The sequence below is a fragment of the Condylostylus longicornis genome, unplaced genomic scaffold, assembly GCF_029603195.1.
Source record: "Condylostylus longicornis isolate FDR11 unplaced genomic scaffold, ASM2960319v2 ptg000040l, whole genome shotgun sequence".
NCBI classification, from domain to species: domain Eukaryota; kingdom Metazoa; phylum Arthropoda; class Insecta; order Diptera; family Dolichopodidae; genus Condylostylus; species Condylostylus longicornis.
Genome location: NW_026578009.1, coordinates 12,365,635 through 12,392,593, shown reverse-complemented (window position 1 = coordinate 12,392,593; position 26,959 = coordinate 12,365,635). Strand labels below are relative to the sequence as shown.

General features: G+C 23.6%; 1 protein-coding gene across 4 annotated transcripts in view; it reads right to left on the bottom strand.

Moving 5' to 3' along the window:
- Positions 1-26,959, bottom strand: part of LOC129609891 (protein CREBRF homolog) — a 134,605-nt gene that overhangs the window by 11,089 nt on the left and 96,557 nt on the right. The window contains exon 1 of one of the 4 annotated variants that reach the window (XM_055522097.1): positions 24,123-24,309. The exons of 1 other annotated variant lie outside the window; for it this stretch is intronic. The gene's annotated coding sequence lies outside the window, so the exon portion shown is untranslated. Of the gene's footprint in view, positions 1-6,040; positions 6,061-24,122; positions 24,310-26,959 lie in introns of those variants that run through there. 2 more of the 4 variants (XM_055522100.1, XM_055522099.1) reach the window with 2 other exon arrangements.

Here is a 26,959-nt window from a genome sequence, read left to right as displayed (position 1 = left end):
TTTGGGATATTTCTTTCATTATTTTCACGAAAAGTACATCCGTTTAGATTATTAATTGCATAATTGACTAATGAGGTAAACCAATAATTCGAACTTCTTTTATTTTTTTTTCGAAATTGTGGAAAATTATAAATTGAGTTTATGTACTACAATTTGCTGTGTCTGAAATAAATGTAGACAAATGCGTTACAGTTTAATCTATCAATATTATGGTCTCAGTTTATATTATGTTTGTTTATAATTTTGATGAAAAACCGTTATATATTTTATTAAATAATTTGTTTTAGCTTCTATTCATTTTTAACAATAAATGACAAGACATTGCCCTTTTCTTCATGCATATTTCACGAATAGAATGAACAAAAAGCAAATGTTTAACTTAATTATTATATAGTTACATAATATGTAAATACATATGTATATACGATTATACAAAATGGATATATGTACATGTGAATATATTTGTACAAATGAATATACACTTATAAAGGTTTGTACTGCAATAAAAACATGTGGATAACTTTATAAATTTATTAATGAACTGTTTGTTTTGTATAATGTTACATTATTTTGAATATTTATGTATGTATAAATATATGTAGGCTTAAATATGCTGCTATATATACATATGTACATATGCACCTATGTTATTTTATATAAAATATTGACTTTATCTATAGATTCCAATTTCACATGCAAATATTAAAAATTACTCTAAAATTCGGTACCCACTTCAAAGTCTACATACATCTGTCATTGGCTATGTATTATATTAACATACAATATAATACAATACATATGCACATACATACATATATACGTATGTATATATATGCTTATTAAATACTTATTTTAATAAAATTATAATATTCATAACACTACATCAGAAACTTATAAACAAATAAAGAAAATCATACGATATTTTTGATGGCAAAATATAATATGAATATTAGAAATAAAAAATAAAAATATCAAAGAAACAGAATAATATTAAAAAAAGAAAATAAAAAAAATATTATTAAGAATTTGCGAAAAAATACGAAACAAAATAACAACAAAAATTGTAAATAAAATTTAAAAAATGAAACATCAAGAACAATAATAACAAAAACTCAGTTTTAGTAAGAATGAGAGAAACACGAAATATGGCGGAACAAAGAATTTTAAATGAGAGAAATGAATTTTCTTTTCCCAATCTTCTAAAATCTTTTAATTGAGAATTTACTGTAATTTATTTTTTTCTATTTCTTCTTTGTCTCTATCTCTTTTTCTTTTCTATTCTATAAAAACATAATCATTATCATAAGCACTTTATAGTTTTATTCTTACTCATTTTGTTTATAAAATTTAGATTCTAAATACATACATACATTTAAACATTACGTACATATATGTATTTATAAATTTAAACATTACACCAACGCATACATACATATATTTAAAATGTAAAAGCACGAACAATGAAATTTTGAACAAATTTAAATTATTCGACTTGTTCCAATAAAGAAAAAAAAGAAAAGAAGAAAAAACAAAACATAGGAAAATAAAGAACTGAGCAAAACAAAATTCAAATAAAAATAAAAACATTTTCATACCAAGGTCAACTTTGTTTATTATTTTTATTTTCTTTTTTCTTTTTCATTTTTTACTTTGTGTTTTTATAGTTTATTTAATTTTCTTTATTTTCTGTTTTCTTTTCATTTTCTTTCTATACATAAAATATTTTGTTTTCTCTATCTCTTTTCTTGACATTCATTCACCTATTATGAATATTCACACTTACACGAACACATAGAAAATTTTCTTACTTTTGTTTAATAATTTATTTTTCTTTAAATATACAATTTCTGTGTTTCGTTATGCACACTTATATTTTAAAAATTATTTTATTGGTACTACTCCATAGAATATTTTATAACGTGAGGGTTGCCAGAGTTCATATTATGTTTATAAAGGTAAAATTAAGAGGTAAATGTGCAAACTGTAAGTTTGTTTTTCAATTAATATTTTTCTAAAAATAATATGTAGAAATTCATAAATAAAAAATTAATTTTTAAATATTTAAATGATTTAGATAAATTATAGAGATTTGTACAAGTTTAACAACTAAATTGTTGTATAACAATTTTTTTTTTTATAACAAATAACGGCAACATATGACAAATATTGTATAATAAATTGTCTTGTATCATCACTTTTCTAAAGAAGTTTAAATTTTATAAATGTCAGTTAAAGTTCATTTCAGTTTAGATAATATTATTATTTAAATGCCTTAAATTCTATTTTTGAAGTATGGCAGTTCTCTTGTATAAAAGTTCTTAAACAATGTATGCACATATAACTATATATTTATATATATATACATATATATGTATATACAGCACATTAATATTTTAAATTTTTTTTAATGAGTAAATTCAATTCCCACACATCTAAACAATCAAATATTTGCTTAAAATTATATTGTATACCTACAATTTTATTTTTGCACACCTTTGAAGACATTACTTACATATATTATTACTATATGTAGGTTTATATAAAAAGCTTTCAGTAGTGGTACATACATAAATCTATGTACATACTTCTATACGTATGCAAATTTATATACTATTGTATTTATATTATTTAGTCTTAAAAGTTTATTATGTACATGTATGTATGTATGTCCGATAGTGGCAGTCAAGTGAAAAAAATAATTATAGGGTGGTGAGAGTTTTGTTTATTTATAGATAATAATTACAAGCTTAAAAACATGCACATTTTAAGTTAAGAATCATTTTATTCTTTTCCTTTCTTTTTTTTTTGTTACTTATTGAAATAATTTATTTCAATTTATCGATAAATTATAATAAATTATATTAAAAATAAATGTGATTTCCAAAATTAACAAAATTATTGTATATTAAGTCCTGTATTATATAAAAAGCTTATTTGGTGCAATAGAAAAGAGAATAAATTCAGGTCAAACCTCAGGTATCATTCAAATTCATTCAGGTTTGTAAGGAAACACTATTCTTTTAAATAAGAAGCACTTTCTCTAAAAAAAAAACAGTATGATCCTAAACGATTCTCCTTTACTCCAAAAAAATTTAGTGAAATAAAAAAATATTGCATACTTTTTGGAGGAAGAACAAAAATTAACAGCTTTAACGCAAAGTGGTCAAGAATTGATGTTAAAGCTCTCGACTTTGAAGCTGTTAAAGCTTTTTAACTTTGAAGCTGTTAAAGCAAGAGTAATAGGTTGTTCACAATTTTTTTCTTACTTAATAGATTTACAAAACGGTATTGTCAACAATTAATGCCAGACTTACAACTTTTAAATAATAACTACTTAAACATAAAATTTTCAATTAAAAAAATTCGCTATTTTTTGTTCTCTTTTACATAATTTTCGTGTCACGGCTAACTGATGATTTTGAGTACTTTTCTTGATATTTTGGAGCTTATTAGCTTCATTAAGTATCTTTATTGAGTATAAAGCGAGTTCCAATCTCATTAGAGAAAAAATAACATACAGTAACATCTTGTTACTACTGTTTGAACTACAACAAATTGCGTACTTCCTTCTTTCATTTTTTGAATATAAGAAGAACTGTATATCGCGATTTAAAAATTTGGACAAGCCTCAACCCTAAACACAATTTGTTAATTTTTTTTCTTAACATAAAGTCACGTAGTTCAAGCTCTAGTTTAATCAGTAATGGTTTGTATATACCGATAATTATTAAATCGATTAAATCCGATATATACCGATAATGAATGTCAAAAAATGAGCAAGGTATGACAATTTGTTTTACAGTTGACCCCTTTTGAAATTCCTCTAATATAAATACGAGTATGTAAGTTCAATAGTCTAATTTTTTTGAAAAGGCTATTACACAATTTATTAAAATAAATGTAGTTTATTATAATTTTTTTTGTATATTTTCTATAAAATAATATGGCGCTAAAATAATAAATATTGCATTTAATTTTGTAAGAGTTATAAAGTTCATATATTAAAGTTCATTTATAAATACTTAAAAAATAATATGAATAAATTAAAAATATAATAAATAAGAACATGTATGTACATACTTATGCATATATTAAAATGAAAAATAACAATAAAGCTTCCACGAGAAAATGTAGTTACGTATGAATGTTAATATGTGTATGTAATCAAATAGGTAAATAACATGTTTTTGTTATTTATTGCATGTTCGTGTAAGTTTATTCTCTTTCACTTATTTCATATTATTATTAAATAGAATTTATTCAAATAGGAATTAAATTTTTTGGGCTTTCCCTTTCAAATCAGAGAACGTCAATTAAAATTTTTGTATTTAAAACAATTTGTGACTTGACAATTATTATTAAGTCACAAAGACTTAATTATTTATTAATATTATGAATTTAATAGTATTCGGTATTTGTTTATGTAATTAAGTTGAAAAATATCAACTTATTACCGCAATTGAAAAACAATATTACTCGTATAACTATACTAAGTTAGTATGTATGTTAAAATTTATTTATTACACGTGCCCGTCATTTCTCAAGGAATTGGAATAGAGAAAATTTAAAAATAATTTTTTTTCCTAAGTAACTTTCGATTACAATTTTTAATTCTCATTCAAAATTTACTCTTAATCGTATTTAAAATCTCAATTTAATATTTACTAAAATATTTTGTCATTCGTTTTCGGTTGGTTTTTTAAATGTGAAGACGAAATTTTGTAGCCGAATACATGTGACATTTTTATAACAAAAACAACATTTAACAATAAAGTTACAATATTTGGTCCCAACATTTTGATTATATTTTCCTTATATTATACGAATATTTCAAAAGTTTTCTTGAAAATGTGGACATTTTTTAAATAATATACATATGTGTGTTTAAAGATATCTATAACTTTTTCATTTCTAATGCAATATCGTAAATATTTATGTATATACTTGTACAAACATAATAAAGTATAAACTTAATCATGCAATCATATAAATCTGATATAATATAAAATTTAACAGAAAGAAAATTATGTGTGTAATTTTATCGAAACAAATGCATACAAACGTGATATAAAATTTAAATTTTTGCACGTTTTCAAAATATTTTCACCTAATTTTGGTTTATAATTTCTTAAAGTTTCAAATTATTTAAATAAAATCGAATAAATGTTTCGAATTTCACTGTTAAAGCAATTTGTTTTGTTTTTTGAAATTTTTTAATGTAAATAATTATGCTCTTAACCTTTTAAGAAATTTTAGCAATCTAAGGTGTTTTTCTGACAACAAGCAAATGCTGAATGAATGTACAAATAACACTGTTAATATTTCAAATAAAAAATTAAATGTTATGTTGACTGTGCTCAATTTATATGATCTGAAATGAGAGTTGATGGCATTTGTACGTTTCAGTTTATTTTCCCTTTACAAAACTCAATAAAAGACAAAATATGAAATTTGAATGAGAGTTTTATGAAATTAAAATAATTGACTTAAGAAAACTTGCAAGTTTTCTGTTGCACTAAGAGTAAAAACACCAATGAACTTTGCTAATAATAAATTGGTTTTTTAAATAGCTCATTAGAAAAAAGTATAATTGAGTTGTTGGAATAAGGTCCGGCTCTCAAATTTGCCTATACCGTTATGTAAAACCTTATAGGAATATGGCGAACAATTTTTTTCGTGCTAATAAGATTTTGTTGTAATACTTAGGTATACCCTTAATTTTAAAATAGTAAGCACATTTGTTTTACTAAACAGATTTTGCAATATCCACCTATATTGGACATACAGACATTGTGTATTAATTAATATTATTTCGTTTTCTAAATGATTTTTATTTAATAAAAAATCTATATTCTACATTCTGATAAGTATACAAAGATTTTATTTATTCACTGCATAAGGGAATGGAAAGCTAAAAGTTGAAAATGAGCACATACATACATTTGTTCCATTTATTTAAAAGTAGAACATAATTTGAGAAAAAATTTAAAATTAGAATATTTTTTGGAAAAAAATCAAATTATAAGTGACGCCAACTTACCACCGTAATTTTGTAATTGTTGTAGCAAATAATTCTGTGGTTAGGTAAGTATCCACACACCCATGCCCAAAATATTTACATTTAAGTAACGAATTCAAACTAAAATAATTTAAAACAGAAAATTTGTTTAATTAACTATGTTTGTATAGGCACAACCACGTTATTTTTTTGTTCGAAAATATTATTCGTAAACTATTGGCTTTATAGAATTGAGCTTTTTTATTTGAAAAATTTGGCATTGATTTTGGTAAATATTTGGCACCATTGAAATAAATAATTTTTTAAACCTTTTCACTTTAAAGTCCATGCTATTAGTATAATATAAAATATATGCTAAAGAAAGTTCTGAACAGAATTTTTAATTGGTGTTAGTGGTTCTTATAATAAGCAAGACTAAAAATTAATTTGGTAATTTTGAACTGTATGAAGTAAAACAGCAAAAAAAAATTCAGATTATTTGTTTTACCTTAAGAGTTTTGATATGGTTATAAATTTTGCAAGTTGTGACATATTTTCTATGCCATGTTATGTCTATGCCATGTATTTATTTTTCTATACCTTTTTACTCTTACTAGGATCCAAATTTCCTATAGCTGGTCTTCGCTATTTTTATATAAATGAAAGGATTTCTTTGTCTAATGACATTAACACAAAAAGTCAATACAAGTGGCTGTATACCAACATATTTTTATACACTGTTAACACTTTGCAGTTCTTGAACATAATCAGTCATAACAATAAATTGTCAAAAACAAAAAGTTACTTTTATTTTAAACAAATAATTTTCGAAATTTGTTTAGTTTATAAATTTTTTAGTTTTTATAAAAAAAATCATCTTATAACTCTATTCTATGTGTGCATATATGTACGTTTATAAAATATATATACTTATGTATGTTATAATATAGGAAGTCACCTACATTTGTTTATGTTTTTGTTATCTAATTGGCATTATATTTAAATGGCGCCAAGTAGCTTTTTTCTAAATCTATTTTTATGCCCTTAATACTTAAAGTATATCTATTTTTCATTTATATTTTTTCACATTTATTTATACATATGTATAGAGGTACATAGATATATATATATATATACATATATAATTAAACTACTAAATAGTATAAGGATTAAAATTATAGGTGATTGCGCTACATTTAAAGTTTTTTTGTATACTACATACGTACATACATGTATTTGTACATACATAAGTATGTATGAATATTTTTATACCCTGCACTTCGTGAAGGGTATATTAACTTTGGTATGGAGTTTGTAACTACTTGAAGGAGTCATCTGCGGTATGAACATATATATATATTCTTGCTCAGCTTAAAATTTTGCGTCGATTTAGACATGTCCGTCTGTCCGTCCGTCCGTCCGTCCGTCCGATCGCACGATAACTCAAAAACGAATAATGCAATCGACACCAAACTTTCACAAGTTTTTCCTTTTGTGCCAAGGACGAACCCTATTGTTATTGGACTAAGTCGGACAACGGGTTCGGGTAGCTGCCATACAACTCCAAGAGTTTATTTTAAATATTTCAAAAACTAATAAAGCTATAAATATAAAATTTGGTATACATGTGTCCAATTATATTCTACACATGCTCTAAAAATTATAATGGGATAGCTGCACCGGTTCGGGTGGCTGCCATACAACTCCAACAGCAAATTTTTTATATTCGGAAAAATAATAAAGTCAGATTCATGAAACTTGGCAGTCATGTGTCCAATTATAGGTCAAATATATTTCCGAAGTTTTGGAGGAATTGCTTGACAGGTTCGGGTACCTGCCATACAACTCCATAAGCTAATTTTAAATATTTGGAAAAATAATAAAGTTAGATTCATGAAACTTGGCAGTTGTGTGTCCGATTATAGATCAGATATATTTGTGAAGTTTTAGTGGAATTGCTTGACAGGTTCGGGTACTTGCCATACAACCCCAAAAGCTTATTTTAAATATTTGAAAAAATAATAAAGTCAAATTCATGAGACTTGGCAGTCGTGTGTCGAATTATGGGTCAGACATATTTCTTAAGTTTTGATGCGATTGCTTGACAGGTTCGAGTAGCTCCCATACAAGTCTAAAAGCTTATTCTTAATATTTGGAAAAATAATAAAGTCAGATTCATGAAACTTGGCAGTCATGTGTCCAATTATGGGTCAGACATATTTCTGAAGTTGTGGTGGAATTGCTTAACAGGTTCGAGTAGATCCCATACAAGTCTAAAAGCTTATTCTTAATATTTGGAAAAATAATAAAGTCAGATTCATGAAACTTGGCAGTTGTGTGTCCGATTATAGATCAAATATATTTGTGAAGTTTTGATGAAATTGCTTGACAGGTTTAGGTACTTACCATACAACTCCAAAAGCTAATTTTAAATATTTTGAAAAATTATAAGGTCAGATTGATGAAACTTGGCAGTCGGATGTCCAATGATAGGTCAGACATGTCCGTGAAGTTTCTATAGAATGATCTCACAGGTTCGAGTAATTGCTACACAATAACGAAAGGTGCAGGGTATAATTCAATCGGTTTATACCGACTGAAACGTTTTTACTTGTTTTTAATTTAAATTTACAAGAAAATTAAAAAATAGAAAAAAAGAACAAAATGCAAAAAATAATAACCGCAAAAATGCTTCCTAGTTGAAAAAAAAATTAAAAACATACTGAAATTCAGAACGAATAACAAAAACCATACAAACATATGAATGTATATAATGTATAAGCGTATTATATACATATATACATACGAGTATATACAACAAAGTATTAAGTATATTGATTTTAACAATAAATTTTCTTTTTTAATTTAAAATTATTAAAATAATTTACTTTAATTGAGTGAGATAACCATGTGGCATGACTGGTAAGAATTTCTTTTAGCAATAGCAAAGTATATTTGCGATTTAATTTGTATAAATATTCTTACAATAAGTATTTATGTAATTTTATTATTTTTAATATCTACTTTATAATTTTTCGGAATAAACGTAATTTTTGCGTAATTTTTATTACTTATTACTTACATGTAACATGTACAGTATAGCCCGTTCAAAAGAAAACTCACTCACTCGCTCAATAATAAATGAAAAATCATTGTGTATAAAACATTTTGTGCACGAACATTTTGGAATTGGTGATGGGAACCAAAATAGAAAGATCAGTAAAATCAAATTAGGCTCTGTTTTGGATGTAAATATTTTAAATGCGAACTAATTTAGAAGTAGTTGCTAGCATTGTACGCATGAAGCTTATTGAAATCCGCAAATATTTTTTCAAAATCTCAAATATGATTTAAAATTTGAAAATTTCCACTTCAAACATTTTATTTAAAACCAATTATGTAAGATATTCAATGAAAGTGTGTTAAAATAAGTGTTCATAATTCAATAAATTCGATAATGTACATATAATACTTATATATATATCGAATTTATTGAATTATGAACACATAATTCAATATATACTCGTATGTATAATGTGTACATAGCTAGTATTCTAAGAACTCTTAATAATGCATTTCTAAGCAATATCAAATATTCGTACATACATACTCTACATATTGACTTACTCTGTATATGTAAGTACTATAATGAAATAAAATGTTGATATTCGCCAAATACTTGCTTGATTTGACAACCGGAAGTGGAGAATAAAATAAAAAAATTTAAAAAAAACAAGTACCTACTGGTTATCAAAAATTTGAAAAAAAATCGCATTTCGTTCTTTCCGTTATTTTAACAGTTTATGCTGCACACTTTTTGTATTACATTTCCACACATACATGTAATGTGGGTTGCATACACATTCTATATTGTAGATACATGTAGATTGTGTACATATGTATACATGCGAATAACTCACTTTGTACATATTAAAATGATAATTTTGCACTAAAAAATTTCGCTGATAAAAATCACTTTTTTTATTCTTCTTAATACAAGCACTGATTAAAAAATTCGCTTCGTTCAGAAGATTCATTTCTTATCAAGAAAATAATGTTATTTAGAAAAGCAAAACAAAAAAAAAAACGGGAAAATAGAAATCAAAACAAAAGAAAATAAATATGTAACGGAATATGTCAATAAAGCTTATCAGTTATAACGGAATTTTAGCTAAAAAATAATTTATAACGGAACATTAATAATATATACGTAATTATGATGTGTTCGTTGTCTATAAATTGAATTGCTTACAAAAAACAATAAATAATTTTAATAGTACAGTGTTGCCTCATTCAGCCATTTCAATGTTCTATTATCCCCATAAGCTCTTCGGTATTCCGTATTTCATTTTAAAAAGAAAAAATTTGATATAGTCAGCAAAAAAGGTAAATTCATATATAAATTTTCATTAAAATCGGTTAATCCGAACCCGAGATACACGATATTCAAATTATACTGCCCTGCCATGGAAGAGTGCGTTTCCTTCAAAAACTTGAAATGTGAAATTTGTTGTCATCTCATAACCTCCATATTGTATGGTATGCAATGCGACAAAAATGTAAGTGTAAACAAATAATTGGAATGCCGTGTATAGCACAATATACATACAAAAGTTCATTGTTAAAAATATTGAGTCAAAAAAATTACTGTTTCGGCGGCCCTTTTTTTCCTTAAATGGCAATTCTGTTTTAAATTAGCATAGGAAATATGACATTTTTTTTTATTTTTTTTTTGGGTCAAAATTTTGATTTATTATAAATTTGATATGACAATTCTAAAAATTCTATAAAAAAAATTTATTAAAAAAATAAAAAATTCCCAAAAATATTAGCAATAATTTACTAATATTGTAGAAGATACAACCAAATTTTCAAAATTAAATACAATTTATTATGTGAGCCCATCTGTCTTATCATTAATATGACAATTATATGGCGCCACGTTCCTACATGTACATATGCACATACATACTATTAAATTATTTATAAATAAGGATTATCTGCTAATGATACTCTTTTCTTCTCACCTAAATATATATTTTGTATTATAAGCATTAATTAGCAAAAATTTTAGTTAAATTTTATAGAAAATATAAAAAATTATAATTGATATCAATATTATAGTGAAAAATTCTAATATACTCTAACCTTGGTTTTGAAGAGATAGAAACTGTTATTGTTGTAAATAATGAATATTTTGTATTTAACGCTACCATATTTCAAATATTAAAATAATTAGTTATCAGTGTTACTAAAAATAATAATATCATCAAAGTTGATAAGATACAACTAATCAATTCAACAACAATTCTTGATAATAATTCAATTCAAAAATTTTAGCATTTGGGAATATTACTTTTAATTACAGTACAACCCTAATTTTTAATTTTTATATTTTTTTTTTTGAATTATCAACTTTTAATTAAACGTAAAATATGTTCTAATTGACTCTAATTTTCATTAAAAAAAAGGTGGAATTTCGATAAATCAACGAAATGATTTTCGCATTCCTTGACTTTGGGATTACCAACAAAGCGATTAAAAAGTGTATATCATAGCTCTATAGCTCTATATAGTCTAGATTTAGATTCGTCATTTTTCCAGGAAAGTATGTGATTTTCTTTAATATATTTTTATTTTACTTAATATTGTAAAACTATATATACATATGCCGCTTTATTTCGATTAAACTTTCCAACTTCCAAAACAGACTAACCCAAAATTACTCACTCAAATATTACTTTACATTAACAGATATAAGAAAAATATCACATCACAATTTGATCACTTGAATATCATAAGAACTGTTTGTAGGGAAGTAAAGGTATGTATTGAATAATTTTTCATTGATTTGTCTCCAATAAGTTGAGGGTATTCTCCTTATTACACTAAAAATACAAAACAAAAATGCATTAGCTCGTCGCGAACTATGGAATCCAATTTAAACCCGCATTAACTATATACACCTTATTTTTATAGTTATTTGGTAGTGCTACTTTAACTTAAAGCAGTGGTACAACATAAAGAACGGTAAAGGTCGATTATTATTCTATCAAAATTATTATATTATAACATTCACATTAGTATCCAATTTAGAAATTAATTAAAAATTTAATATAAAAGTGATTTTCTTGAAAATTTTTCATTTGTGAAAATGGAAAATATTAATTTTTGGCATTACGTCCATTACTGTGATAAATTAAAGCCAATTGCTTTAATATATGATTCTAATAAAGTTATAGTGATTTATAGTCCTTCCAGCAATAAAGCACAATATAAAATAAAATATAATATACCGTAATCGCTTTAAATTTTCGATTTTTTTAATAAGCCCACACCTGAAAAAGTTTTGTATTTGGTAAAATACCTTTATAGTTGTGAAAAAACCGAATTATTTTTTTCCGAAAACTATGTAAGCTTTATAGAGTAGAAATAGAAAACGATTTATGTCGTCAGCATTTATATATGTAACAATGTCTGTATATGTGTATATATATAATCCAAAATATTCAGATTATATTGTGTTAAATACAAAATCACAAAAATTGTATTTCAAGGAAGTATATTTGCATTTTTTTTATGTACAAAACGTGCAAATAAAACTTAATAAATTATTTATATTGATGATTTTTATAAAAAGCTGAAAAAAAGTCAAAGACCGCGTTGGAGGCTTTACTTTTTTTTCACGAAGTGATCGTATAGAACTAGATATGTACATATACAACATTATGTACATAAAAATTTCTTTTTTTAAAAACTTATATGTAAATATGCGTAAATTTATGATTATAAATTAGAAATTTATACATACAGACTTTTATCATGCGCTACTTATTTTAAATTATTTTGTATTGTTTACCTTAATCCAATATAGGTACATACACGTGCTCATACTTTTTAAAACAAAATTGTTATAGATATGGAATACTTTTTTAACTAAAAATTTTATTAATCTTTTAACGAAAAGAGAGCCTATTGCCCTTAGTTTGTTTTTTTGCCCATAGTTATGAATGCCGCACAAAAACATTAGGTATGTACTTAATTCTAAATGAGCTAAGAGCTAGATACAAAGGGCATTAAGTGGGATAGGGTATAGTGAAGAGAGCACTAAAGAACTTTGGTATTAGAATTTTTCGGCTCTGGTAGCTCTTCTATCTCTTCACATGCGTGGCATATAGAGTACCAGTGAGAAGGTCATGGAGCCTTGCTCCTTTCAATTGGGAATATTTTTAAAAGAGAAATTTTTAAAAATTGGTTTTTCCAGGTCAAAAAGATTCTAAGACGTCTAATAAAACTTATCGATCGTAGTTGTGCGACGTATCATCGAAAAGATCTTAAAAATTTCAAGTCTAAGTTTCTCTGGGAACTTTGACTAATTGCAAATAATAAAATTTTATGTGAAATTAACGGAAAGTCTTAATTCAAAATTCTAAAATTACTTTACAACTTATCAAATGATTCAATTTTTACGGTAAAACTTAATTATACAAATAGATTACATCTGTTATATTGAAATTTAAATTATTAGAATATTGCATAGTTCTATTAAGCATATCGAAAAAATCCTAATCATAATTGCGCTTTCGTGTTTTACGGGTATAAAATATACGTATACTGATTATTAAATAAGTATGCATACTAAATACTAAGTTATCATTCTATATATTATTCAGTATATAAGTACATTTTTATATATATTTCATCTTATATACATTAACTGCAACAATAGTAAATATGTCAAGTTCATCAATCGATTATCGACCTAAATTGAATATTAAAATATAATTTATAGATTGAATTCTTAAAAAATTGTTATCAATTCAAAATAAGCGGAGGTTTTTTGGGCTTTTATCGTTCACTTGTTTGATAAGACGGTTTGAATCTGCTTTTTGTTTAATATCTATGATTTACTACAAATACATGTAGTTGTATATTGATATACTTAAAGTACACGTACTGAACATGAGGCTGATAAAATACTCCTGATTGGAAAGTTTTTTGCAATTTTCCCCTACAAATTATTCTTGCCATTTTTCATATAAACCATTTAATTTTTTTTCCGTAGTTTTTGTGATGGGACTTAATCAAAATAAAGATCAAGTAACTGAAAAAATTCTTAGTTGGCAAACAAAACTTTAATTGTATCTTAGATAAAGACAAAATTATATAGCGGGTCTCTAATGACAGTTCCGTTTTCGAGCTTTGAAATCCCCGAAAAATATTTTAGCTGAAATTATGAAATTTCAAAGAAAACTGGTAAGTGTTTTTCTATGAAGGGGCTTATAATATAAATTCAGGTATCAGGTATCAAAATAATTTATTTACGTTTCCGTATTGATTGATCATTAGGTAATCTGTTTGAACATATATTTTCCACGTTTCTCTATAATTACTAAAAAAATGCATTTCCGTTCGGTAAAAGAAGAGGATGAAATTGTTTATTCTGTTCTTGAGATAATTAAATTTAAATTTAGCAAAAACGAAAATTTTGATTGATAACAGTCAATAATTTATAACTTTGCTATATCCAACTACATAATATGTGCATACATAAATGGTATGTGCATGTGACTGCAAGTTAATTTGGTTGAAAACACATGGCTTACAATTAATATTTTTCTTAAAATTAAAGATTGTATTCAAATAATCAAAAAAAACAAAAATAATAAATTTTATACCACCCTGTACACAATGCTCGTTAACATGAGCGTATGCTTATATTATTCTAAATAATAATTGAAGCCACCATTATCCTAGTTGCAAGTTGTAACTCTTAAATAGCAAAAATAAGTTATTTGAAGTTATGTCAGTATGTACTATAAGTTACAGAATATTTAGATACATGAATATGTCGGTTTTCAAATACGGGAGAATTTGAAAAATTGTTTGTTCCTGAAAATTAATTTTGGGTAGATCATCAAAATATTTTTAGAAAACAGAATATGCGAGAAATGAAACGAAGGAAAATATTTTTGTTTTTTACTTATTTTCAAGTTAAATGATTTTTGATCTTTATTTGCTAATTAAATTTTAACAATTCCCACATGTACCTATGTATGTATGTTCATGTTTATTTTCTTTTTCACAAATACAGAATTTGCAATACATATGTATATATATGTACACCTTATGTAGTATATATGTACATACATATATTAGAATAATGTTCACTCTATTTTACTTAATTATTAATTGTAATAAATTAGGTCTTTATTTTGTTTTTTCCTACTAAATTAATTATGTGTATAACAAGTGTAACTAAACTAAAATGTCTAAAATTTTGACATATCGAATAAAAATTAATTATAATGATAAACAATTCAAGATTTTGTAAGTACTTATTTAAGTTTGTATATTTAGTTAGAATTAAAAATTTATGTAAAATAAAATTATAGGGGTGAATGAACGGTTTTTAGTTACCAACAATATTTTTATATCAGTAGAAACGTATGCTCGAAGTGCATTACAAATTTGTTTTACCGTTTTTAACACTAAGGAAATAATGGCCTGAGATATTGGTGTAATTGTACGTTTTTGATCAACGTCGAATTCTGAGTTGATTTAGCTTTATCTGTCCATCCGTCCATCCATCCCAAACTATAACTCAAAAACTAATTGACTAAGCTCACCAAATTTTTACAAATGATTTTTATAGTTAATGGCGGAACACTATTTTAATTAGATTCGGGTGGTTACCCAACAACTTCCTTAGTTATTTGACTAGTCTCAAAAATTATTAAAGTTATAATATAATATAGAAATTTCGCATTAGCAAATGTTTTATTGGGTGTTCTTTGCGATTTGAAATTTTTTGACTGGGGGGGCATAAATGAATATGATATTATGGCCATTATTTACAGTTAAAATCTTTGAAAGGGTGCATATTAGTTTATGTGGTAACTGCTAATATGTACAAAATAGCACTATACATAAAAAAAACAAGGTCGAATGAAACCGTATGGCAATTATCATACAACTCTTAAAATCATTTATTTGTACTGGTATCACAAAGTTGTGCCGGTCAACTCTACCTATTCTCGTTTTTATTTTTGTTTTTTTATTTCTTTAGTTCGATTATTATAGTTCAAGTTTAGCACAAATTACAAGATTAATTTAAGGGCCTTAATTATTTTTTTTATACAAAATGTAATAACAATGTAAACAATACGCCATAAGTCAATGTAACTAGCAAGCATATAATTACATATGCATATATATATATATATATATATTATATGTGGATGTATGTATTCAAGTAAATGTATTATGACATTATACGAAAATTTGTATAGATATTAAAGTTTTATTATGTTCGCATTTTATTATTATTAACGCCAACATAATTAACTAAAATAAACTTGCTTTTCGTTTTTCTTTTCATTTTAACATACACACACAACGAGTATATGTAAATATAATTAATGTATGTATGAAGGTACCATATTTTCGCTAAAATGTTTTAGAAGTCTAGGTCATATGAAGTTTTTGAACTTTAACGAAAAAAAAAATGTAAGCATGTACGTATAGCTATAAAATTTATTTTTTTTTCTTTGCTCTTTATTTATTTGAGGTTTTCCAAATTAACCGGAAAATTTCAATTTATTTATTTAGATTAGACATTTTTATGTCTAATCTAAAATATTTGAACTTTATTTAATAAAGTTGACGGTCAAATAATTTTATTTTATTATTTTCTTTTTTTTTTATATAAATTTTATTTTAAGCAAAATTTAATAATTTTTTTTTAAGAGAAAGTTTTTATAATTTAAAGATTTATTGGGGGGTTTTAATTTTTTTTATAAGCTTTGATATTGTGCATACTATGGTATAGTAATATTATTTTTGCTGAGACCTCATTCTTTTGAAAATTATTTCAATAAAAACCATTACGAATTTCTTGTTTCAATTATAAAATTAAATATGTATCTATTCGTATATTTTTTCAAATATACTCGTATTATGCAATAATTCATAATTTTTATTAGAATAACAAAAAAAATTTGTACTTATTGTTATATTAATATTAAATGCATGGTTCTTCTATTGGCTTGGAAAAAGAAAAGCAAAAGGGAAAATATTTAATTTTCGTATATTTCTTGATAAATCCGCAACATTTTTATTTACACATATATTAATATTAGGTGATTTAAATAATTAAGTAATCGTAAATGGCGACATGAAATTCACGCTTTATTAAGTAAATATTATTATATTGAAATAATTTCGAAACAATTTTCAATTTCTTTTGCAAATCTTAAAATATTATTTTTGTGTGTCTTAATCTTACATGTATTATTTATCAAATATGCAGCTATACCCAAGGTAAGCATACTCTTGTCATCAACATCTGTTCTTGGTAATCAAGAACAGATAAATGCAATCGCTGGGCTGGGGAAAAAAATTATATGAATTCATTATCCTTTCTGACTTACTACACACTTTCTGATGCTTCTTCTATAATACATTTTTCAAAATACATCAACATTATCGTATCAGTTGCAAGGCCCACACAATATTTTCACATATTGATATTTTTGCATATTTTTTGGCAATATTGAAAACACATTTTTCTTTTTTAATTTTTTTTAATTTACATATTGATTACTTTTTAAAATTTTTTCATTTCAAAAATGAGCTTATATATAGAATATAGAGAACAAACGTTTTCGATGTTTCAATATTTTCAAATTTCATACGTTCTTGAAGAAAATTTTTTAAACAAAAAATACTTAGAATGAAATTTTAAGAAAAACAGTGCAAAGTACACCAATATTAATTTTTCCATTGTTTATACAAAGAAAAAAGTTTAAAAATATTTATGAGAAAAGTTTGCGAACTCTTTATGTATCTCGATAAATATATGAGAGCCCACGACCATATTCATATTTATATAAACTAAATAAAAAAGAAAAATACGAGTATTAGTTAATACATGTATACTTACATATTTAGAGCTACACTATATGCACATATTATGTACATTCTACAACAAACTGACTGGCATATAATACAAACGCTTTAGAGGAAAAATTTAGCTTTGTTGTTTATTAAAAATTTCACATTAACATGAAATCATAATTCCAAAATTTCAAATATTTTTTCTATTGCAATTGAAAAGGCATCATATCCTATTTATATTTACTTATATATGTATGCATATGTATTATAAATATATATAGAGTTATTATTTCAAAAATGTAAATAACAAGTTCTTTCGAAAAATAATAAAAAACTAATATTTCTGATTAATTTACTTCATATATAAATAATATATGTACATGCACCATATATTTGTACACACACTTTTATATTGATTATTTATTAGGTATACAAGGTGTGTTTTTATAAAAATTAACTACCCATCACTAAAATGTTCTATTACTAAAACAGATCGAACAGGCAAAAAATTTTGAGAACGCAAATACTAATAGACTCACCAAGGTAGATGGCGAGCATGGGAGGTTTTGCATTTGTTGCACCTATTATAAATTTTTTTGTAAAAAGCTTCAAAAATTAAAAATGTTAACCCAACGTCGTTCTACTTTAATAGTCTCATGTACTTTCATCCGTTGAACACTACTTATTAATCACAAAATATTCTGGTTTTCAAATCACAAAAAATTGTTCACTTATAAATTAAAGATTGAAGTCTTTTTTACTATATTAGAAAATTTTCCCAAATTCGGGAAGAGGCTTTTTTTCATTTTAGGAAAGGAAATTTAATAGGATTAATTATTGAACTGCAGGAGAGGGATTTGGTTTGATTAATTGTTTCCTAAAGCCCATAAATCATGTCTTAAATCTACTTCAATTAAAACTCTTTGAATAGTCTAAAGTTGTAGGTCATCTTAATTCTAAGTGCATAGGTACTTTCGCCATATTTTGTTGTTTTTTATAGTTTATTATGTGAGTGTGTATGTGAATTGTCAACGTTCCTGTAGAGAACTAAACTTACAATTTTATTGCTAATTAAAGTAGTTAATTCTTGTTGGTAGTTTTAAAGTAAAATTATTGGATTGTGTATGATTAATAAAATCTATTGGTTTTTTTTTTCACTTGATTTCTTAGAAATGTGAAAAAATCAAAACATAAACAAGACAAATAATATATATATGTGTATATGTACCTATATTAGGAAGTTTAAGAATGGAACAACGTATACAGATTTACTTGTGTATTCATACATACATATTATCACACCCGTGCAACAACATTGTATTAACTATAAAACATGCGATTTCTCATGTTCTATAAGACCAATAAGAATCTCAAATATTTCAGGGGAAAATAATTTTGACGTAGGCTTAAAATTCAATAAGTTTATCATTCAAATTATTTTGATTTTACATTCTTTCTTGATTTATTGAGTACAGTTTTACCTTAACTAACGTTTTTAAGTTAATTAATAATGAGTGTTCTTTTTGCCGTAGGGGTGCGATATCTATAGGCAAATGAACATTCGTAACTACATATACTGACTATATATGCATTAGAACGTATTCTATACATCTAAATTCATATATGATGATTATTTTTTGGTTTGTTATTTCTATAAAACACGAAATTGTATACTTTTTTTACCAATTTGTTTTTTGTTTTGTCGTTTTTCTAAGCTTTTTTTTCGATTTGGAATAGAAATTTTTCCAGTTATTGTTTTCATTTTTCGCGATGTTTTCTCATTTTTTTTTATTTATTATTATTGTTATTATTATTAATATTCCGTGAATCGCGGAAATTGTAAAAACATCTTTTTTCCATTCTGTTCTGTTTTAATATTTTGTGTATTTTTTTTCTATTATTGTGATATTTTTTAGTTTATTAATTTGTTTTTAAACTTAACTATTATATTTATTTATTTTTCATTCTTATATATGTATATGCATATGTATAAGAACGTATTTTCATACTAAAGAATCGGTAGAACAAATTTTATCAGAACAAAATTTGAATTTGAAATGAAAAATATAAAAATAAATAATAATGAATGACATTTGATTGTAGTAGTAAATTTGTTAATGTTGTTAACTAATTTTGTTTTTGTTTTTAAATTATGAAAATAATAATAGTTATTTTAGTAAACAACTTAAACGCAACATTAGATATTATAATAAATTTCATTAGCTATAGTACTCGTATATGAAGAAAATGCGCATAAAATATTTGAATTTTTGTACTTAATATGATTTTCTAAGTTTGTATTGCAAATTTTATAAATGTTTCCAGATGATTTGAATAATTTTTTTAATTGGCATTAGTTTCTCACCAAAAATATATTAAAGTTTTAATAATAACTAACTAGTGATCACTAAAATGATTATAACTATAGTCTATTTCTAAGATAGTGGACATACAGTGGATATGTTTTGGAATTATACAAAGATACTTAATATGAAAATTAATTTTTTTTGAATTTTAGATAAAATAAATTATTTTTAAATATACAGATGAAAATTTCTATAATCATATTATCTACTTATATAAACAAAAAATATTTTGTACTCAAATCTGATTTTGATTAAAAATTAATTTCATACTTATTATATTGAGTATATCTAGTTTCAGTGCAAAATTTCTTTAAGTGTGTGGACAATTTCTCACAATCTATACATTTTGGCTTTGATAAATACTTCAAATTTATGTATATAAATATATGTACTACATTTTTGTACTCGTACGAACGTATGTTCTTAGATATAGATAACAGGAAATAACGGTCTTGGATATAGACTCAAGTGTATGTTTTTGATCAGCGTCAAATTCTGAGTTGATTTAGCTTTGTCTGTCCGTCCGTCTGTCCGTCCGTCCGTCCGTCCGTCCGTCCGTCCCAACGATAACTCAAAAACTGATTGAGCTAAGTTCACCAAATTTTCACAAATGATTTGTTGTAGTAAGTGCCAGAACCCTATTTAAATTAGGCATGTTCGGGGTACAGGTTCGGGTAGCTGCCATACAACTCCAAAAGTTATTTGGCTATATCTCAGAAACTATATAAGCTATGGTATTGAAATTTCACACAAACGAATATATTAGTAGGGCCAATATGTCCCATAAAAGTCGATGAAATTACTTGGCTCCTTCTGGTACCTGCCATACAACTTCAAAAGTTATTTGACTATATCTTAGAAACTAAATAAACTATGGTATTGAAATTTCACACAAACAAATATACTAGTAGGACCAATGTGTTTGATAAAAGTCGTTAAAATTTCTTGGCTCCTTCTGGTACCTGCCATACAACTTCAAAATTTATTTGGCTATACCTCAGAAACTATAAAAGTTATGGTATTGAAATTTCATACAAACGAATATATTAGTAGGGCCAATGTGTACGATAAAATTCGTTAAAATTTCTTTGCTCGTTCTGGTAACTGCCGTACAACTTAAATAGTAGCTTGGCACTACCAGTATTTTGAAAAATTCACAGTACTGAAATTTTGCATAAATTAATATGGTAATACGGCAACTTAAAGTCATAGTCTGTCCCATAGTCAGTTATGGCATCTTTATTCGTACATAGGATAACAAATACGTACGGGTATCACAGGGTTGACAAGGTCAACTCTATTTTTTTTCTCGTTAAATTTAAATATATCTAGCACATATACACATACATACCTATATACATATATATCAACTAATTTAGCTATATATCCTATGTATACCCTTAATAAATTTTCGTTAATAAATTAAAATATTCTTTAAGAAAAATAATATTATTATTTTTCTTGATTTTATTCTTAAAAAACTAACAACGAAATTAAGCGAAAAATATTGTTTTTTTTTTTTTTTTATAACTTTAATTTTATTATACATTTTTAATTTTATAAAGTTAGTTATTTTAACATATATATTTACGTACATACATACATGTGTGTATATTTAATGATTAGGGTGAATAACTTGTTTGGTTTCTTTTTATTACTATATTGTTAATTAAAATTTGAAGCTACAAAATTATGTTAATAAAAAATATTGTGTCAAAAGAAATATCAAATTTTATTATATATTGACAAATAAATTAATAAATTAAATGATTTGATTAATATTAATTGATATAGTTTTACAAAAACTTCCATAAAGCATGTACCCTTAAATTTGTTAGAAGTTAAATACTAGTAAAAATTATATACATATACATTTTCAATGAGTTAAAAATGCTTCCAAAATTAATTTTGACCAAATGGCAAAAATATGACAACTATGACATTACTAGTACTTTGAAAAACGTAGAAAGATATTCATTTTCTCATATTTGTGCAATTCAGCAAATTTGAGCGGCATTGCTAAGCTTAAATCACTATTGATGCAAACATGCATTAAACGTTTCAAATCAAATTCTTAAATAAAATATATCACATTATTGTGTAAACAAGAATGTGACATTATCGTGTTTTTTCATATTCCTGGCAAAAATAAATGCCAAAATAAGAGTTTAAGATTTAAGAACTTTAAATCACTCTGTAATAAAACACTTAAATTAATCTATAGTGCCGAAACTGACGATCAGTACTGAATGTATTCGTTAAAATGGGGGTTAACATTACTCGAATGTCATCTACTGGTATGAAACGGAACAGTACTAGCAAGCTCGTAATATTGAATTAAAAATAACTATTATACGAATTGATGATTGATTAAAGATTTTAATTTTGAAAATTTAATTGAAACATTTTTGTAAGTAGTAGAATTATTTCAATAATAAACACTCATGTAATTTTTTAGTTAGAAATTATTACAATTTTAATTTAATATTAACATATTTACGTCATTATAATTTGTATTAATGTAAAAAAATTAATATGTAATAGTAATAATATCAGGCCAATTTTGTCAATCAATGTAATTGGCTGATAAAATATTTTCTAAAACTTCAAAAAAATTACAATTGATTTGTACTCGTATTAGTATAGCGTATAGTATAAATTTTAAAATAACTTTTTTTTTCAATTCAAGAAAAAGTTATTCACCCAGCCTATCTACACAAATTTTCCAGTATTGTGTATATTTATTTATACGGTACCTATACATAAGTATTATATTTGTTATATTTGTTTGACATACACTTTTAATAAATATTTTGCTCGCTTTTTTTCGCATTAATGAACCTTGGATCTTATCACCCCACGTCACAAATCACAATTATAAATAAAAAAGTTAATATACGAGTATACTCGTAAGTATTTTTGATTAAATATTATTTTTGTTTTCTGTTTTTTTCCTATAATATTATGACGATATTTAGAGCTTTGAAACCAAAATATTTTTAAAAAAATAAAATAATAAAATTTTTTTTTATTATCATGGAGCGCTAACAAATTTGTCACATAAGTGCTTGTGTATAAAAAATATAGGAATTTAATAAAATATTCTAATACATGTATAACAGTTTCAAATTTTTATGTTTGACAATAATATTCATTAAAAATAAGCCATTGGTATGTGTATATTTTCTTTTAATTGAATTAAATTTGTCGGAAAAATAAATGAGTCTAAAATATTTTTACTTTATATTGTTTTTTTTTTTAATTATTTAAGCCAATTAAGAACCTATTTTGTGTTAGACTCGTAACTTGACGCGATACAATACCACACATTCAAGAATATTAAGATTTTCAATAGGAGGTTGCAAATTTAAAACTTTTTTTGAACAATATCTTGTGTATTTTAAGTAATGCGTGTAAGATGATACTCGTATATAGGTTTAAAATATTCTAATTCTAAACATTTTATGTCGTCTAATATGAGGGTAATTTAGTTATACTGTCAAGTACATACTTAAGAATTTTTATAAAAAATATAATGCTATTGAAATCAAAATCTTATATTAATAAATTTCTGTTTGCGTTACGAAAAATGTCACATACATTGGCCTTAATTGAAAGAAGTCCCAACAACTTACAATTTAGTTATGAATAAAGAAAATATAATTTAGGGGAAATAAAATTAAAACACAGTCATAATGAAATTTGTAAATAATAAAATAAAATATAAAATTAATAAAATTAAATACAATAGTAGATTAGGTTAATAATTTTGAAAAAGAAAATTTTTGAATAATTAATTTAAATAATCTATTCTAAATCTAAATTAATTACTAAAAATTTGCTTTTGTAAAATGCCATACCTCTAATATTTTCTTTTAAAAGAATTTCCCTTTCTTATAGTTTTATACTTTATTTTTATTTTTCACTTAATATTAAAAATTTAATTTTATTTAATAACACTAAAATTTTAATATATTTTATTTTTCACTTTTATAATAAATTTAAATATTTTTAGTAATTAAGTACTTATTAAGAATTTTTTATTTTCAATGTAAAAAAGAATTTTACTTATTCTTTTTACTCAAAATATTTAATTTTTTTTAAATTAAATTTTTATTGGTAATTTTTTGATTTTAACTTTCTAACAAATTTCTTAATGAAATTTTTTTTAATGTTTAATTATAATAAATTATAAATTATGTATTATTATTATCGTTTTATAAAATTATTATTATTAATATTTTTATTTAATTAACGTACATTCTTACATTTATTTATTTATTTTTTTATTTTTTTTTTTATAAATTTCTTAATATTCACTTTCGAAATTAAAACAATTTTATTATTATTATTTTTTATATATTTTTTGGTAGTATAAGAAATAGTTTTATATTGAATATATACAAACACTCATGTATACTATATAATATATGAATATTTTTTAGATTCGTGTATATATGTAAGTACATACATACATAAATTTATAATGATATAAAAATATTTTTTATTATTTTTAATAATAACGATTAATAAACAATTTCATAACATTTAACATTTATTACATACATATTTTTACTTTTGCATGAATATACATAAATAAGTATATATATATATATATATTTAAATATTATTTTAATAAATTTTTATTTATAAAAGTTAAAAATCTTTATTTACTTATATTTTTATGCATACGTTTATTAGTGTACATACATACAAATGTATGTATAACATGTATTTTATATAAAATTTTTTATTTGATTTATTACTATTAATAAAGTATATTGGTTTAAGTATATGTTTTAAATTATTAAAAGAAATAATGAAAAAAAATTTAATTAAAATTGAAAAAAAAAAAACAAAATATTTTTTTATATAATTATTATGTACATATATGTATTTGTAAATATAACTACGTTATATGTATTTTAAATATGTTATATATGTATATTACTTTTGATTTCTTTAAAATTATTTTTCTTTTCACTTTATTAAATTACAAAATATATGTATATGAATATATAAATACGAAGAATCACAATAATTATATTAATAATAAATAATGTGTTTTATAATACTCTTCATACTCTTTATATAAAATGTTAATGTTATACGTATATGAGTTTATTAAAATATGCATATATACATATTTTATATATATATGTATAGTTAGACACTTATATTATAATAAAAAGTATATAATGTTAGAATGAAAAATTTGCAAACTTTGTATATGAAATTAAATTTTTTTGTTAGAACAATGAAATTAAATATTTTATTTATTAATTTTTTTTTTTATTTTTCTATTGTAATTGATTTTGTATTAAAAGAATAATTTTTTTTTTTGTTTTTATTTTTATTAAACTAAATAATTTGAATTTTTTTAAATTTTTATTAAATTTTTATTAAAAAATATTTAATTAACATGAATTTAATAAAGTTATTTTGAATTAAAACGAAATTTAATTTTAAAAATTTAAAATTTTTTTTTTCGGAAATTTTTTTTTTTTTTTAATTTTTTTACTGAACACAAAATAGTAACACAAAAAATAAAAAAAAATTTATTTAATTTAAAAAAAAAAAAATTTTTTTTTTGGTATGCTAGAAAATATTAAAATTTTTTTTGAACAATGAGAATTTTTTTTTCAATTAATCCATAAAAATAAATTTTTTTTTTGTCAGTAGGTAATAAAAAAATATTTTATAAACAATGCAAAATTATGTTGTTTTTACTTTAGTTTTTTTTTTATATTATTGTTTTCAATTTAAAATGTTTTTATTTTAATTTCTTTTTTTTTTTCTAAAAAAAAATTATTATAACACAGCGATATCACGTTCTATCACGGACAAAAGTTCTTTAACGATTGATAAAATAAAAGTGTAAAGAATATAGAAAATGAAAATAAAAACAAAAAAATATTTATATATAAAAAACCAAGAGAGGAGCTTCAACCGTATAAGAATTTTTGCTGAGTTGTTATTAAACAAAATAATAACATATACATATTATATACATACAAATGTAGGTATAGCAATTATAGTAGGACAAAAACTTTTTAAAAATATTTATACAGGCATGAAAAACCCAAACATATAAGTATAACAATATAATATAAAAATTATATGTAAAAATACAAAATATAATAAAAATAACCATAATAAATTTTATATTTATATGTATAACAATAATTATGTCTATCTATAAGACTGTACATATATACCTATGTACATATGTAAAAATGAAATTTTACTTGTATTTTTGTGTCATAACAACTTTATAGATACAAATAAATACGAAAGAATTTCCTTTTTATATAACACATAAATAACCGCGATCATATATGTATGGATATGTACATCTATACATATGTACGTTATATCAAATTAATATAAATATCTACTCAATCAAACCCATACATATGTGTGTATAAATTCCTAGAAAAGTATCTACAAAGTTTATAATATGTATATAATTATATAATGATATGTTTATTCGTATACATAACAATATATTAGTTAGAATATTCTAATAAATTCTAACAATAATAAATTCTAATTGAAAAATCATATTATATACACTTATACATTTAAAAAATGTAAATACAAATGTGTATATATAGCAATCTATAAACTTATACCCACATAACATTATTTTTTCTTCACATACATATGTGTGTGTAGCGTAGAATTTTTATAGAAC